Source organism: Leptidea sinapis, chromosome 7, assembly GCF_905404315.1.
Source record: "Leptidea sinapis chromosome 7, ilLepSina1.1, whole genome shotgun sequence".
Taxonomy (NCBI): domain Eukaryota; kingdom Metazoa; phylum Arthropoda; class Insecta; order Lepidoptera; family Pieridae; genus Leptidea; species Leptidea sinapis.
Genome location: NC_066271.1, coordinates 6,017,579 through 6,035,428, shown reverse-complemented (window position 1 = coordinate 6,035,428; position 17,850 = coordinate 6,017,579).

Below are 17,850 nucleotides of genomic sequence, written 5' to 3'. Positions count from 1 at the left end.
ATTATTATTATATAAAAGTTCTTATGTTTATTTAATTAAATGTTTTTTTTTTATATTTGAGTTGATTGAATGAAAGATATATTGCGGTTTACGATTTAAGGATCTCGTACAAACCAATTTTGGGTACACACGTATGGGTTTGATGAAAAACAATTTCAGTTTTTTCAATATTTATTTCTTTTTTTTTTCTATTTTTGTGTGAAAATATTATTGTGGTTCACAGAATACATCTACTACCAAGTTGCAACAGAATATTTTATTTATTTATTTATTACACTTTTTTGACACCACATTAACAAAATATAACTTAATTACTAACATACATAATTACATGATATGGTGCAAATGGCGGCCTTATCACTATATAGTGATCTCTTCCAGGCAACCATTTGTAATACAATAAAAGAGAAAGGCAGTACATTAAAAGGGTAAGAAGTGTCAAAAATACACACGTAATATATACTATACTAAAATATAGATAAATTTTTAAGAAAGTAAAATATGTAAAAAGTAGGAACAATAATTAACATTTCAGAATTGTTGAATTATGTTGGTGGATAAATCCAGATAGATTCTATCAAATAGAGGACAGATAATGTTTTTTTAGTTGATTTTTAAAGGATGCTAATGATTGTGCTTGACGGATAGTAAGCGGCAGTTGATTCCAAAGAGTGATGGCATTAATAGTGAAAGAAGAGTGATAGCTATCAGATTTATGGAAAGGAACATTTAGTATTTGTTTCGCAGCAGAGCGCAACGAAAGCTCATGCTGAGACCCTAGTAGCTCAAATCTGTCTTTAAGGTAAAGAGGAGTGTTTTGGTGAAAAATTATGGAGTAAAGAAGGTGTAGAATGTGGGCATTGCGACGTAGACGTATAGGAAGCCAGTTGAGTTTTTTTCGGTAGGAGGAGACATGATCGTATTTACGTAGGTTAAAAATGAAGCGAATACATAAATTTTGTAGGCGTTCGATTTTATCCAGCTGAACCTCGGTAAGGTCGGGATAGCAAATGTCTGCATAATCAAGAATGGAGAGCAGGCAAGTCTGCGAAAGACATATTTTACTAGGTACTGGGAGAAGATTACGTAACCGGCGCAGGGATCCATGTGCGGAGAAAACTTTTTTACTTAATTCATTCAGTTGCGTCTGCCAAGAAAAATTTGAATCTATATGTAAGCCTAGATTTTTGTCATTACTACTAAAAGGGATTAAAACATCATTGACACGAGGTCTAGGTAGTACATCCCAGTCAATTTTAGAGATCAGATGTTGCCTGCCTATGATAATTGCCTGCGTTTTTCCTGGATTTATCATTACACCATAATTTTTACACCACTCACATATGGTAGCGAGATCCTTATTAAGACTATGAACTGTAGATTGTAAATCAGATAATGTGGAGTGCCTATAAATTTTAACATCATCAGCATATAAGTGGAAAGAAGAATTTAGATTGCTAGTGATGGAGTTTATAAATATTGAAAAAAGCAAGGGAGAAAGGACACCTCCCTGTGGAACACCGGCAGAAACATGAACCCAGGATGATTGTATATCCGCAACTTTAATACGCTGTCGTCGCCCTATTAAATAGCTATGGAACCAACTCTCGGCATCTGCTGATAAATTTAAAGAAGATAATGATTTCACTAAGATGTCGAAATCGACAGAACCAAATGCGTTACTAAAATCAAGTGAGGTTAAGATAGTAAGCTGTTGGTTATCCATAGCGAGACGAATATCGTCCGTAATTTTGACCAAAGCGGTCTCGGTGCTGTGTCCAGGACGAAAACCTGACTGCACGGGGCTTAGAAGACAGTATTTATTAAGGAAATAACTAAGTTGTTTATAAACTAACCGTTCCAGTAATTTAGAAAGGAAAGGAAGTATAGATATTGGGCGATAGTCGCGAAAAGTCAGAGGGTTTGAAATTTTTGGTAAAGGAATTAAGTGAGCTTCTTTCCATGTTTCTGGGAAAGTATTAGATTTAACCGAAAAATTAAGGATGTGGGTTATTATAGGAAGAAGAATGTCAATAATTGGAATAATCATGTTTCGTCCTACACAGTCGCTTCCTATGGCTCTTGAGGAAATAGATAGTAAGTTATTCCTGACATCACTTTCAGTAAAAGGTACGAAAGAGAAAGGTTCAGGAGCTTGTTTCATGAAATTAGAGAGAGTATTTAGTCTAGTTTGCTTTGTATTGTGATCAAGAACAGGAGACCTTGAAAAGTGCCTATTAAGAGAATCGACGTTAAGTGAAGCAGGAAGAACTGTTTGTTGCTGTTTCCCAACACCAAGTGATCTTAAAAATTTCCAAACTTTAGCAGGATCGGGATTATCGACTGATTTAAATATGTGACGTTGTTGAGCATCCCTTCATATTCTGTTGCATCGGTTTCGGATACTTTTATATTTAACTCGATCGGAACTAGAATTGCTAATTTTGTACTTTGTTAATGCCCGAGTTTTTGCATTTATTAATGTTCTAATTTCATCTGTGAGCCAAGGAGCGGGGAGATGTTTCTTTTTAACAGGTCTAAGAGGCGCATGCATGTCATAAAGCTGTTAAATTAGAGAGTTGAAAAAACTGATTTTGGTATCAATTGAGTCAGTATTATATACTACAGTCCAATCGATATTGCTAGCATCATAGTTGAGACGATCCATGTTAAGATTGTTGAAGTTACGTAGCCAGACTGTTTGAGGTTTTAATTTAGGTAAACGAACTTTATATGACAAGAATACCAGATCGTGATATGAAAAAGGCACTGAGGTGAACTGACCATGCTTATGTACAAGGTTATTTTTTGATACAATTATTAGATCAAGTTACGATGATTCACAATTAGGTAGGTTATGAGTAGGCATTAAAGGAAGTAACTGCAAGTTGAAGGAGTCAATTATTGATTGGAGCTTTCTGCTGCGATGATTAACTTTGCACATGCAGGTATTGAAATCTCCCATTATGATCACATGCTCGTATAGTGGAGTAAGACAGTCAAGAATGGATTCAAATGAACTAAAATAATCAACGCCTAACGAAGGACTGTAAAACACACCCAATAGTACTTTGGAGTGTGATATGCTGACTTCAAATACAAGATGTTCCGCAGAGTCACCGGGGGGTGGCTGAGGAGATACACTTATTATAGAATATGAGAATCGTTCACGAATATATGTTGCAACACCGCCGCCGACTCGGCCGGTTCGGTCATTGCGGACAAGCTGAAATCCCGGTAAGGAGTAGGAAGTGGAAGGAAGACAAGGTTTGAGCCAGCTCTCAGACACTAGAATTGCATGAATATTATTACGATCAAATGAAGCAAGCATATCAGTGTAGCTAGAAGGCACACTCTGAGCATTTATATGTAAAACATTGAAATTATTAACAATCTATAAAAGCTTTCTCAAGTTCACTACGAAGAGAGAAGGTAGGTGAGATGCTGTAGTAGCTTTCATCAGCGGAGCTTTGGCTGCTTGAGGAATTCAAGGACAAACAATCAACTTCACTGCTATCACTAGTATCTGCCATTACCAATACTTCTTATAGTTTCGGAAAAAGTGGCTGTGACATACGGACGGACAGATAGACAGACATGACGAATCCATAAGGGTTCCGTTTTTTGCAATTTGGCTACGGAAACCTATAAATAGCATTAAAATGAGTATAACAATTTTCAATAACTAGAAATTTAGAAACATAAATCCCAACTTAAACTATCTTTATCATTCAAAAAATCTGTCACATTATAATAGGCCTTAGATGTTAATTTATTTTTTACGATACATTTAAATTTCTTAATTGGAAATATTTTAATATCATTTAGGAGTTGATTGTAAAATATAACACAATCCACTTTTAAAGATTTAGCAATTTTACGGAGCCTAGTAGATGGAATTGCGAGTTTCACTTCAATTTCAATCACTATTCTTTTTAAATTGGCTAATATGTTTATGGGCGTACAGGAGGTTCTCGTATATGTACTGGCAGTGTACGGTCATAATATTAATTTCACTAAACTTTTCTCTCAATAAATCCTCCTTGTATATACCTACTCCGTTTTGTTGTTTAAATTTAGGGTAACTAGTTAATCGAACAAAATATGTTTTGTTCTCGGTGATGAAAACTGACCTTTTCATAAGGCTAAAATTAAGTTTAGCCCTTCAGAAAGGCAACCTGTAGCTATGTCACTAGAAGCTAGCTTAATAAATTAAGACCAAAACAAAGTACGTGGGTAACACTGAAAATGTTTAGAACTGGCCAGTTAGAAACATTGCTGATGAAAACTTTTTTTGAATTTCAATTTTAGAACTCTTTGGTAATGTAGTATTCATTTGTCATTTGATTTTGTGAATTGGCGGCAAATCTAAAACTCTTGTTACACGTGAAAATGATCCTAACGCGAGATTTTCGGTCAATGATTTATTATGGCTTTCGTTGTGGGCTTACTCGACAACAAAGCTATGATAGCCTGCAATTAGCATTTCTTAATGAAGCCCCATCTCGTGTCACTATTTCCAAATGAATTAACCGCGTGGACGTAGCAATCTCAATGTTGATCCGCGTGAGGGACGTCCCTTAACAGCGACTACTGAAGATAACATCAGTAATGTGCGACGCATGATAGAGGAAGATAAGAGAGTGACCTATCAGCAGATACGAGACAGCCTAGACATTGGTATGAGTCAAGTTCAAAAAAATTAATTTAGGCGTCAGGAAAAAAAGAAGCGCGTACACCTTCCTTAAAGGCCGGCAACGCTCCTGTGACTCCTCTGGTGTTGCAAGAGATTGTGGGCGATCACTTAACAAAAGGTGACCCGTACGCTCGTTTCGGTCGTTCGTACGATGGATGGACAGTTACTGCAGACTGGTATGTCAATCGCTGTTTGCCTATGGTCTTGGAAAAAATCGACAGCAGCGCCCTCGAAACAGGATCCTCCTTCACCACTACAATGCTTTAGCGCACTCTGCACAACGGACTGTTGAATATTTGACTATGGCAGGTGTCGAGATAATGAGTCATCAGCCATACAGTCCTGACATGGCGCCCTGCGACTTTTATTTATTCCCACGATGCTAAAGATAAAATTCGAGGTATTCGCTTTACGAGCCCTGAAGATGCGGTGAAAGCGTACGGAAATGCCATACAAGATACCCATAAGGAAGAATAGGCTCACTGCTTTTCTCAGTGGTTCCATCGAATGCGACGATGTGTAGAGAGGAACGGAGATTACTTTGAAAATCAATAAAAGTATTTGCAACTTTCTACATTAAGCCGTTTTTCATTTTCTAAACATTTTCAGTGTTACCTAGGTATCTTTATCTCCCATGAATGTATCTTCCCTAAATATAATTGAAACAGTACTTTTTCTGCGATTCTTTTCATTATGAGTAAATATAATACTTCTTTAGGTGTGATTATTTTAACGACAATAATAATGGGAACAAAATAATTCCACGCGAGTAACTCTAACTTTTTATCTCGCTTTTCCTTATTTTTATAATCTATGTAAAATTTTTCTGTATAAAACAGTATTGTAAGATATTATTATACAACTCCAAGACAGCTTTGTTCATATTTATTATACCACATTACCACAGAGTATGGATGGATACTAATTAGGGATGGGACGTATTTATCGTCACAGGTATAAGTAACAGGTATTAAAATATCACCGGTTGTCACTGAGACAAGATATAAAAAATCACAGTGACAAGCGAGAAACTGTTACTCAAGGTACTAGAGCATTTAGTATCGACTGTTATTTGAGTAACAGCTGTTACTGGTTACTGATAGGAGTATTTAGTAACAACTAGTATTTTATCACAGCTATTATTATGTGGTTTGTAGGTCTGTTATATTATTTTGATTTGATAATAAAATAGTTATGGCTCAGCTCTTCTTTTAAATGTGGGATAAAAATCCTGTTTACTTATAATATTGACTACTGGATACTTTTCTTTCTGATATTTTCGTCAATATGAAATACATAACTTTCATACATTTATATAACACACTTTTTGAATATATGTAGGTAATTAAAATATTAAAGTAGGCACATTTCAATTAAAACTGTTTTTATTCCCAGTAAGTATCTACTTATTATTTTAATTTCTGATATTTTTCGTATTCGTATTTTATCACAGCTAGCATGTGCCTACGAGCAGCATAATACGGCTCAACGCTTTGTAAGAAAAACGTATATTTATAATTTGATAGTACCTACCACTTTAATAATGTAAGGTACCCAACTGAATAGTATAATATTTTCTTTTTTTATTTCTACTATATTTTAGGAACACATTGTATGTAGGCGATTATAGTTATTTTCATATGATAGGAATTAAATGACGCTTAGAGACTATAATGGTGCCCGGGGATTGTAAAATAAATAATTTATACCAATAGCACATAGTATGGATGGATACTTACGTATTTACTAATAGCTACAAAATACAGTGACACGTCTTTGAATATTTCATCCCTACAGAACATTCTCAACAACATTTTGATTTGGGAACTTTAATTATATGTAACGCTGTTCAATAGATGTTATCTCAAGCCCAGTCATTAACCCTGTTTAACTAGGGGCTTTTAGCCTTTGAGAAACCATAGCTTGCTCTAGTGACGAGTAGCAAGCTTAATTGCAGTACAGACGGGGAGTGGGCGGTAGACTATTAATTATTCATTAGCTATTGAATGTTCCTGTTTCAATTTAATTTGTTTACATGAACATAAATAAAGCCAGATTAATAAAATGCTGCCGTGATTAACGTTTAATTCTTAACTTGATACGAGATCTAGTATTTTTTTGTTTTTAGAGAATACATTTTTTTTTTTTTCTATAAAAAAGGTGATGTAATGAACACGATGTAAGTGATATGCAGTGGCAGATAATGTAGTGGCGCTGAGGGTTCTTGATGATACCTAAAATTCACTTTGAGCTTCAGTCACTTTGTGACATAAGATTGTAAGTTTCAATGGGCCATTATATCTTACTAGCTTTCAGCGTCTTTCCTGAAACACAATCATCATCATCAGCCGGAAGACGTCTACTGCTGGGCAAAGGCCTCCCCCAAAGATTTCCATGACACTCGGCGCTGCCCTCATCCAACGCATTCCGACGATCTTAACCAGATCGTCGCTCCATCTTGTGGGGGGCATACCAACACTACGTCTTCCGGTACGTGGTCGCCATTCAAGGACTTTACTGCTCCAACGGCCCTCTGTCCATCAAACTATGTGCCCTGCCCATTGCCATTTCAGTTTCGCCATCATTTAGGCTATGTCAGTGACTACGGTTCTCCTACGGATCTCCTCATTTCTGATTCGATCTCGCAGCGAAACTTCGAGCATAGCCCTCTCCATTGCCCTCTGAGTGAACATAAGCTTTCTCATAAGGCCCATAGTTAGCAACCACGTCTGCGCAACAATAACATAATATTGTTTAAATATTATTGGTTCACGGCAGGAAAGGACGCCAATGTTGCATCTAGCCAGCATCATATCTCGTGTGGAAAGAACCCTCATTCTGGTCACAATAAGTTATATCCTGCGATGATTACACATAAATTAGTGTGTATGTGCCTTATCTACAGTTAAAAAGTTTAAAAACTTTTTGAAAAGCTTGCAAGTTGACACATATCTTAAGAAAGTTTCTAAATAACTTCAAGCTGTGATTTATCGAACCGTAAGCAAATAATTTGAAATACTCATATTCATATTCATTCAATATTACTAACCGAATGACAATTGAATGTATATAATTAAGATAAGTTATTGTGATTTAATTGAAAAAAAATATTTTAATACATACAGATGAATTCTATGGATACTAAAATTTTATCATTCTCTTTTTTTTAACTACTACATTGATTTAGTTTATAAGAAAATTTTCCAATAGATACACATATCATAATTATTGTCTAAACACTTTTATATGTTAGGATAATTGCAACCTTGATCAAAACATAGATACACGACATCTTTTGGACTGATTAGAAGTTAATTGATATATATTAAAAAACCTGATCCTTTTGATCTTTAAAATTTTTTGCCAATAATCAACTGTGTTATATTTTATAATAAACTCCCAAATGATATTAAAATATTACAAATTAAAAAAATTAAATGTATCGTAAAAAATAAATTAACAGCTAAGGCTTTTTATAAGTTGAAAGATTATTTGAATGATAAAGATAGTTGGGATTAATGTTTCTAAATTTTGTTAATGAATATTGTTATACTCATTTGAATGCTATTGTAACATTTGTACTTCATCCTGACTTGCACTAAATAACTTATAAAGTTTAACAGTGAATAAAGATTTTTTTTATTGTTGCATTTTGAATCAATATAAATTGGTTCAGATACGTATTGAAATTGTTGGTAGTAATTGAGAATTGACAAAATCTATTGAAATTGACATAATATATTGAAATTGACACTGACAGTGGAAAACCATTAACCTTTGTCCTAGTTTAAGTGGACACCTATGAAGATTTAGTGCTGGATGGTCCTTCCCACACTTTGGTGAGTATATATTTTAACCTAAACGTTGAAACAATAGCCTTGATAACACACTTTTGTTTTGTTTTATTTAATTTTTGCTCATTTTTGAAACGGTTGAGTGGTTACATGGAACAAACTGATTAATATCCCTTGTTATAAATAATAACTTAGTATAATTATTGTGCGATTGTTTGTCTTCTTCCATAAATAAAATACAACCAGGCGGAGCTTGTTAGCACAAGATACTGGCTTGGTGGGCACCTCTAGCACATTGTGGTGCCTTTTTCTACCGCAAAGCAGTAGCATGCAACCATTATTGATTTTCACGCCGCAACTAACGAAATTACTGGCCTAATGAACCTAATATGTCATGTCTTAAAGCGACGAGAGCAATTATTGTGATGTCCCTCAGAACTTTGAGTTCTGGAGGAAGGCGACATACATACTGGGGGGAAAAAGGAGACATTCTGCCAATCCTACCATACAAATTGACTTTCTGAACTTATTAATTAATTCTGAAATCAAGAGATAGCCATGCCCAAAGAGATTATTGAGCTGATTTCTGCAGGCGAATTCTTCGCTTCGAAATGAACTACCATCAAGTACTCCGTGTACAGTATTTAGAAAAAAATTGTTGGATCATCATTACCTACCTATTATTAACTTGAAGGGCGCCGTAGCTAGTGAAATTACTGGGCAAATGAGACTTAACAAGGTGACGAGCGCAGTTGTAGTGCCGCTCAGAATTTTTAGAGTTTTTCAAAAATCCTGAGCAGCACTGCACTGTAATGAGCAGGGCGTATCAATTACCATCAGCTGAACGTCCTGTTCGTCTTGTTCCTTATTTTCATATAAAAACGTGTTTATTATTTAAGTATGATATCAATAGATCGAAATGCTGCAAGAGATTTCTGCATGTAAATTCTTTGCTACAAAATCATCTACCATCGTAATTATACTCCGTATGCTTGTTTGTACAGTATTTAATAAAAATATTAGTTAATCATTACTATAACTTCAACTACTATCTTAATTAATCATACGTGTTACATTCAGATTTGCCTAACGCGAGGGATTGACTGAAATGAAAACTCAACAAGAATCCCTTGGAAATTGCCTTCATATTTCAACGTCGGAGCAAATAACTTGCTAAACCCACACTTGAACTTTATACGAACAAATCCTTCTTGGATGCACACAATAGAAACTCTTAGAATATTTCCAAGTTTCAGAGACGCTATTTAACATTTATTGTATTAGTTGTTTTGTACCTAAATACTGTGTGTATTTTAAATGATGTGGATTTGATTGTCACTGGTAATTAATGTGATTGTACTATATTATTTGTCTTTTAGCCCAGATTTGAAATCTCCAAGCGTCAAGCAACAGACATAGAAAATAAAATAACAACAGTTCTACAAATAACCCTTTACCAATTTAAAGGCTCAAAAATAATATAAAATAAAAAAGCTTAATTACTTAAAATAATTTAACTATACCATTGCCAAAAAATGTCATGTTTGTAATTTTCCTGTTCATCATCCGTCGCTTAAAAAAATCTGACTGAAAATAAAAATTTAACAAAACGTTATTAATAAATCTACAATTAAGTGTGGGACGCAATTTGCGTGGAACATCTGGCTTCTTCTCATGTCCAAGCTATTTCAGTTGGTGCTGAGGCTGCTGCTTCAATTGCTGAAGGCACCAAACGTCAGAAATAAGTGTGTCTTAGTGACTTATGACTCTTACATTACTTATATGGTTACTTAGCTCGTGGGTCCAGGAGGCGTGGAGAATGTACAAGCATTCTCGCATAGATAGTACTTTTTAAATTATCAGTAGGGCTTATAGAAACACAAGCGCTGGCAGGTATTTTCGCCATTGGATAAGCCTAGCTATATAGCTCTGAAATGCTGCCAGTAATATTGGTACACTCACTCGCGCCATAGTTTTTACTGGGTAACTTTTTTTTTATGAAATAAGGGACAAGACGAGCAGGACGTTTGGCTGATGGTATATTCAAAAATTCTGAGCGGCACAGAGCACGAGACATATGAAGTTAAGTCACATTTGCCCAGAAATTTTACTAAAGCACCCTTCAGGCCGATACACAATAAAGCTTACACATTACTGCTTCACGGCAAAAATATAGGAATAAATTTTTTACCGTTACTTAAGTAAAAACACGTGGATGAATTGAAAACCTTTTTTTGAACATGAGTGAAAATGTTATTTATAATAAAGTGTAAAAATGCAGACAGTGAGTTTGTTTATTTATTTAATGAAAATTTAATACAGTTAACACTGCGATAGAAGTATATGAAACATATTCCATAGTCAATGTTCACTAGAGCCATTCAATCTCAAAAGCTTGTTAGTCATTTTATACAAAACACATTTTGAAAAGAAGCCGAATCCTTTGTTCTACAACAATGGGAGTACTTGAATATAAACTGAGTGCCTTATCGTGGGACCCCTATTTGTTCCACAGAATCCCGCTGTAAACTTCAGTGGTACGTATTGTTCTCAATTTAAGTCTTGTGATATTTTGTGTACGGCGAATCATATCTGTACGATAAAGCCAGTTTGATAATGCTCTTTGTTAATGTTAACTTATCTTCATTGTATTGTACTCGTTAATATGAATACGTAGGGAGGCAAAGGGGACTGCTAAGAACACTGTTAGTTTTTTATTTTATATTCATGCTATCGTATTTTTGTCGGTACACGATAAAAATCTATTTGATTGTCAGTATCTACGCTATATGGTGCGACAAAGTATTTTTTTTTTCTAAATTTCAGATTCAGTACACTTCAACATTTAGGGTTGAGATGAAAAATTTATAGAAATAGTACAGAAAACCGGCGTGAACTAGCGCCTTGTGCCGCTATGTTCTTCATAGGTTAATACTGAGGGCACTAGGCCCATCCCCCTCGTCCCTCCACCAGAATATGTCAGCGATCCTTAAAGAAATTTTACCCCAGGTAAGTACCGGCTCTGCGATAGTCGGAGAAACCCTCCCCGAGCATTCTAGTTTGGGAAGCCTATCTTATTCTGGGGAAGACACCGAGCCGCGTATGTCCGAGGTCAAACGAGGTATCAACACCACACCCCACTGCACGCTTAATGTGGACGTTCGGTGGATTTGGTTGTATTAGGGAAATCCACTTCAATTAAAATGCCGTCCACCATCACCTTGAGACATGGCAGCTGACAATTTTTTTTCCTTACAGAGACGCAGATATTTCGTCCGAGCCTTACAGCATTATTAAAATACCCTGGGAAAAAAATATTGTATAGTTTTTTGTCTAATGCCGGGGTGTATGTGTGTTCGTTAGTGAAGATAACATCTGCTGCACCGTCTCGGCAATTTTGAGGGTAAGGGACTGTCTACTCTCTAGCTGCGCGACCGCGTCCACATCTACGCGTGTTTCTAAAAGTCCCATAGTGGTAACGCAGATACAGATCACCTCATGTGCCTCATTCAAAAGGCAAATGACGACGTACTTGTACATATCTCCTCTGCTGAAATCGTTGTCTTGGCAGACTTCAACGGGCATAATGCCGAATGGCTCACGCACGGCTTGGGTCACGCACCACCGACTACGCAGGGCCAGCTGTGCATGATATTGCATCGGCCTATGGTCTGTCCCAATTGGTTGAGTCACCAACTAGAACTTCTGCTGGCTACACATCCCAATACTTACGCCTGATAGGTCTCTGTCAACGGCTCTCTGAAAAGTCGAACCATTGCCTGGTCAGGAGTGAGATAGCTCCAACACTGGTGACCCAAGTCGTTTGGTAAAGTCAGTAGTTGTCATCATATTTTCAAATCAAGAAAAAAATAATTCAAGTGGCATTGTCAGTTCTCATCAGCCAGGATGAGTTACTTTTTACATCAATCTCTAAAGAGAAAATACAACCGTACCTTCAGGTTCTTTAAGTAGCAAATCGCATGAGGACCAAAACCATTAATATGATGTTTGTAATGAAGTTAAAATATCGAAAAATTTAAAATCCTCCATTCATTGTGTCCAGGTCTAATAACCAGTTCTTCCAAATGCATAATCTTAATCGATGACGAATCATGATATTTATATGAAAAACAATTCCCAAAATAGAAATGATTACAAAACATAATAATATTGTTTAATATGGTACATATTCAGACGAGGATGCTTTTGTCTGTTTAGTCAAAGGCATATCGTAGGCATTCCATCTCGCTCCAATGCGTGTCAAGGGAGGATGGAATTTATATGAAAATGGTCCAAATTTCATGCAACATTCATCACGTAAGCACACATGCTGGATTTATCAAATGTTTAATTAAACTACCTTAACAAGATATGTGAGCCAATACCTACCAAGAGTAAAACAATACTCCATATTGTATTCTGCTGTCACAACGTTTTTAGCTAATGAAAAATTAAGGTAAAATGTTATATTTTGATGTTTTAAAATAGGATCAAGCCAAGACTCAATTCAATTTTTATGGAAAAAAAAGTGTGTGTGTATAAACTTATGTATGCATACACTTTATGAATAACTAGCTGACCCGGCAAACGTTGTTTTGCCATATAAAGTATAAATCACGCGATAGTTTTATAAGTAATAAAATATTGCCTATATTATAGCCTGTACATCATTTTGTTCTATAGTCAATAGTTTTTGCAGCGCACGCAAAAATAGGTTTTCGATTTTACACCTTGTGTTACAAAATAGCAATTTTATAACGGATTCCTAATTTTGAAAAAAACATAGCCTATAGCCTTCCTCGATAAATGGACTACCCAACACTGAAAGAATCATTCAAATCGGACCAGTAGTACCAGAGATTAGCGCGTTCAAACAAACAAACAAACACTGCAGCTTTATAATATTAGTATAGATGATTTACGCAAAAAGTTATACTTTTTTGGCCTAACGAAGCAAAAATCATTAAAATGATTTATTCCTCGTGCTATTCTACGTTTTTAGAAAGAACAATTTCGTAAAAACCTTGCAAAGATACCTTTGACAGTTAATTATTAAATAATGAATACGGCTGTATGGGGCTTGAACCTTTTGCCTGTGCTAATAATTGACGAATAAACCAAAAAAAAATAACGAATGACGCAAGCGTCAGAAAATTTGAGGAACCAACTTAAACTTTTGTGTTACAGTGATGCGCATGCATCTTAAAATTTCACTCTGATCATTTTTTTATATCGCGCCTTACGAAGTATAGCTTCAAAAAAATTGAGGTTCATTATTGTAAATTCGGTCAAGGCTATGTTCGGAAAATTGAAACTTATTTAAATTTTTAGCTGACAACGTGGCATAAAACGCCATTTTGCTATGATCCTCACTTTCGTTCCCCGCGTCTATCGATTTCTTGCGCTGATTGTGTATGGTGCGACACATTTTTTTTATGAAAATAAGGTACGAGACGAGCAGGACGTTCAGCTGATGGTAATTGATACGCCCTGTCCACTACAATAATAATAATTTTAAGAATACCTCCTTGGCTATTGAAGTGAACTGTCACGATTTTTTCCATCAAAATTAGAAAATATATTTTTTTACTTATTTTTATTGGAATTATATCAAAATTATATCAAAAAGTACTGTATTATAATAAGGAACACCCATGAAAGTAAACCAAGATTGAAAACTGCATAAATTTAAATATAGACAAAAAGGAAGAAAATATGTGACCAGTGAACCAGTCATATAGTTTATGTTAACAAGGAGAAATACAAAGCAGGCACGCCCACCACCGCAGCTCGTTTCACCAAATGAATCCGCGTCGTCTGAGGAGGTGTACGCCAACCCCCCGGAGAACGATGGGTGTGAAGTGATGACGAGCTGCTGCCTCCAGTGCCACGCCGAGCACCTGCGCCGCGCCGAGGGAGGCCACCGCTGCCGCGCCTGGGGTCAGTGGGACGCCCTGTCCTGCATCCGGCTCCCGCCGTCGGTGGTGCAGTGCGCCGCATGAGATGGACGAATATTATCAACGAAAATGTCATGCAAGCGTACTATGGGGCGACAGAAAGAGAAACAAACCTCACTACGTATCGTTCCCGAATGCTTTCTCTGTTTCAGATCCTTGAACCAGGAATGACCGTTAAGACACAATGACTGTCTGATCAAGTGCGGTTTATTAAACGCAACAACGTGTTGGAGTATGCTACGCTTGATCGACTACGCTCTGAGGTGACAGTCTCTACACCTACCACTGATAAATCTCGACCACCTAACGATCAAGCGAACTCACAAACTAATCTGATGTCACCTACAGATTGTAGTTCAGTCGTGGTGGACGTCGAGACTGTAACTGTAAGTACCCATGATAATGAGCAATTGAGGAGGGCTTTGGAAGATTCGATTCACGAGTTCAGTTCAGAAAAATACCAGCTTCTGGGAAACCGCGACTTCCCAGTTTTCCTACGCATAATCGTAACATATCGTTAGTTATGGCTCTGGATCGTATACTTGATACTTATTTACAATCTAACCAAGACCTTGGTGATAGACATTCGATCCTTTACTGTGCAGCCATTGCAGCATGCCGGGTTGTTCATGTCAGGTTTCCAGATTCTGATAGGGGGGGCACGGGTCGCTGGTGAAACACCTCATTGGCAAAAAAGCATCGAACAACGAATCAATGCTGATAGAACCAAGATAGTCAAACTAATCTGTTTTAGATCGGGTAGTACCCGCCCAAGAGTCATGCGTTTTGTGACACAAGCCTTTGCTGGAATAAATATAAAACCTAAAGATTATAGTACCTGTGTCACGGGACGAATTGACTATCTAAAGCAGAAGGTTTCGCGTGGGCGAACAGGATCCACCGCTATAAAAAAGCGGAGACAGATATCATCAGAATCGCACCTTCGGAAGTGACCAAAGAAAGGTATACAGAAGTTGGGAAGACAACGCACCCGGTGGTACTGATGTTCACCTGCCAAATATGGATGAGATGTATTCTTTTTGGAAAAATATTTGGTCGGTGCCCATCACCCACACTGACAATGAATGGATGAATACCGGTGACCGCTCGTGTAAACATTTGCAACCTATGGCGCCTGTTGTTATTAGCCCTCTTGATGTCACAAACGCAATTAGTTTAATCCACAACTGGAAAAGCCCAGGGCCAGATGGATTACAAAATTTTTGGTTGAAATAGTTGCGGTCTTCACACGGGTGCTTAGCTAAACAATATCAGGGAGCCATTAAATCGGAATCTCTCCCTTCTTTTATGACTACAGGTATCACCTTTCTCCTCCATAAATCGGGTAGTGCTATGGAACCTAGAAACTTTCGACCAATAACATGCTTACCCACAATCTATAAGCTCCTTACATCCATATTGACATCAAAATTAAATAAACATTTTTGTGAATATAAAATTTTAGACCCTGCTCTAAATGGATGTAAAGTTGGTTGTAACAAAGGAGCTCCTCCTCATTGACATGGCTGTTAACCAACAGGTTCGTCGTCGCTTGGATTGATTATAAGAAGGCCTATGATTCGGTGCCTCATACGTGGTTGAGACCAGTACTGGAACTGTACAAAGTTGATAATGTTCTATCTGCCTTTCTTGGCTCATGTATGAGGCAGTGGACCACAGCAATAAGTCTCCATGATGCGGCGGGGAATCTTAACATTTCGGAACCTATAAAGATTGAGCGAGGTATCTATCAGGGTGATAGTCTAAGTCCTTTGTGGTTTTGCCTAACTCTGAATCCCTTAGGTGTTCTACTAAGGAATACTAGGTTAGGGTTTCAGTTTCGTAAGCGAGGAGAAACAATTTCTCACCTCTTATAATATATGGATGATCTAAAGTTATATGCACGGAATAAACAGGACTTGATATCGTTATTAAATGTCACGCAAACGTTTAGTCATGACATCGGAATGGAATTCGGTGTGGATAAATATGCGACCATACATGTTCTCAGAGGCCGGGTTGTAAATAGTTAACATATTATACAACTCTCAGAGTTATTATTTCTCAAATCACTTAGTGCGACTGAAACCTATAAATACCTTGGTATATCAGAATGCCTCGGATTTTTAGATAGGGAAATTAAACAGCTGGTGACGGTACGTTTCTTTAGCCGAATAACTAAAGTTTTAAAAAGTCTCCTATCTGGTGGAAACAAGGTACGTGCTTTCAACAGCTGGGTAATGCCCCTATAAATATACACTTTCGGCATTCTAAAGTAGACTCAGACCGAGCTTGACGCCCTAGATAGAAAGGTCCGTAAACTACTGACGTCATACCGGATGCACCATCCACGCTCATTTTTGATGAGATTATACATCCCACGGAAATGTGGAGGACGCGGGTTTCTAAGTGCCAAAAACCTGCATAATCTTGAGCTGTATAATGACTCTATTTTTTATATTCATATTTGTAATATGAATTTGAATATGATTTTGAATTTAATATATATTTAATCAAAACAAATCTTATAACTATATTTACAATACTACGACTACATAAAATTAAAACTATCATTACGTGGAAAAAAAAAATTAAATTAAAAATTCAATTCCTTCAATATATCATTATATTTGGCAATGTTATAGTAAACCATCCAAATTATTATTCAAAAATCATAATATTTGGTCTTCTGTTGGCTGTCAGCAAGGCGACCCTCTTGGTCCAGCAATATTTAGCCTTGCCATTCATTCCGCCATAACAAAACTAAAATCAAAATTTAATGTTTGGTACTTGGATGATGGTACTTTGGGTGGTGAAGTGGACTCTGTTTTAGATGATTTGAAAGTTGTAATAGAAAGTTTTAGCTCAATCGGCCTTGAGTTAAATTTTTCAAAATGCGAGCTTTTTATCGGCGAAAATTTCCAAATTTCAGACCGGGTTGATATTACCAATAAATTTAATGTTCTGGCCCCCAATATTAAAGTTTTGGATAAGAATTCACTTGACCTTCTTGGAGCTCCATTATTTCCTGTTTCAATTCCAACGATCTTAAACGATCACATTAAAAAATTTAATAATGTTTCGGACAGATTATTAAAAATTAATTCTCATATGGCCTTAACTATTATTCGGTCTTGTTTATTTGTTCCAAAATTTACGAACCTCTTAAGGTCTAGCCCGTTATGGAAATTTCCAAATTTGCTTGATGTGATTGATATTTCACTTAAAAATATTTTAGAAACCGTTTTGAATTGCGCGTTTACAGATCGTGCATGGTCTCAAGCCTCTTTACCGATACGGTTTGGTGGTTTGGGTACTCGCAAAGTTTCGGGCGTTGCCTTACCAGCATTTCTATCTTCAGTTCATAGTGCGCAGCCTTTGGTTACTAGAATTGTAAATCATG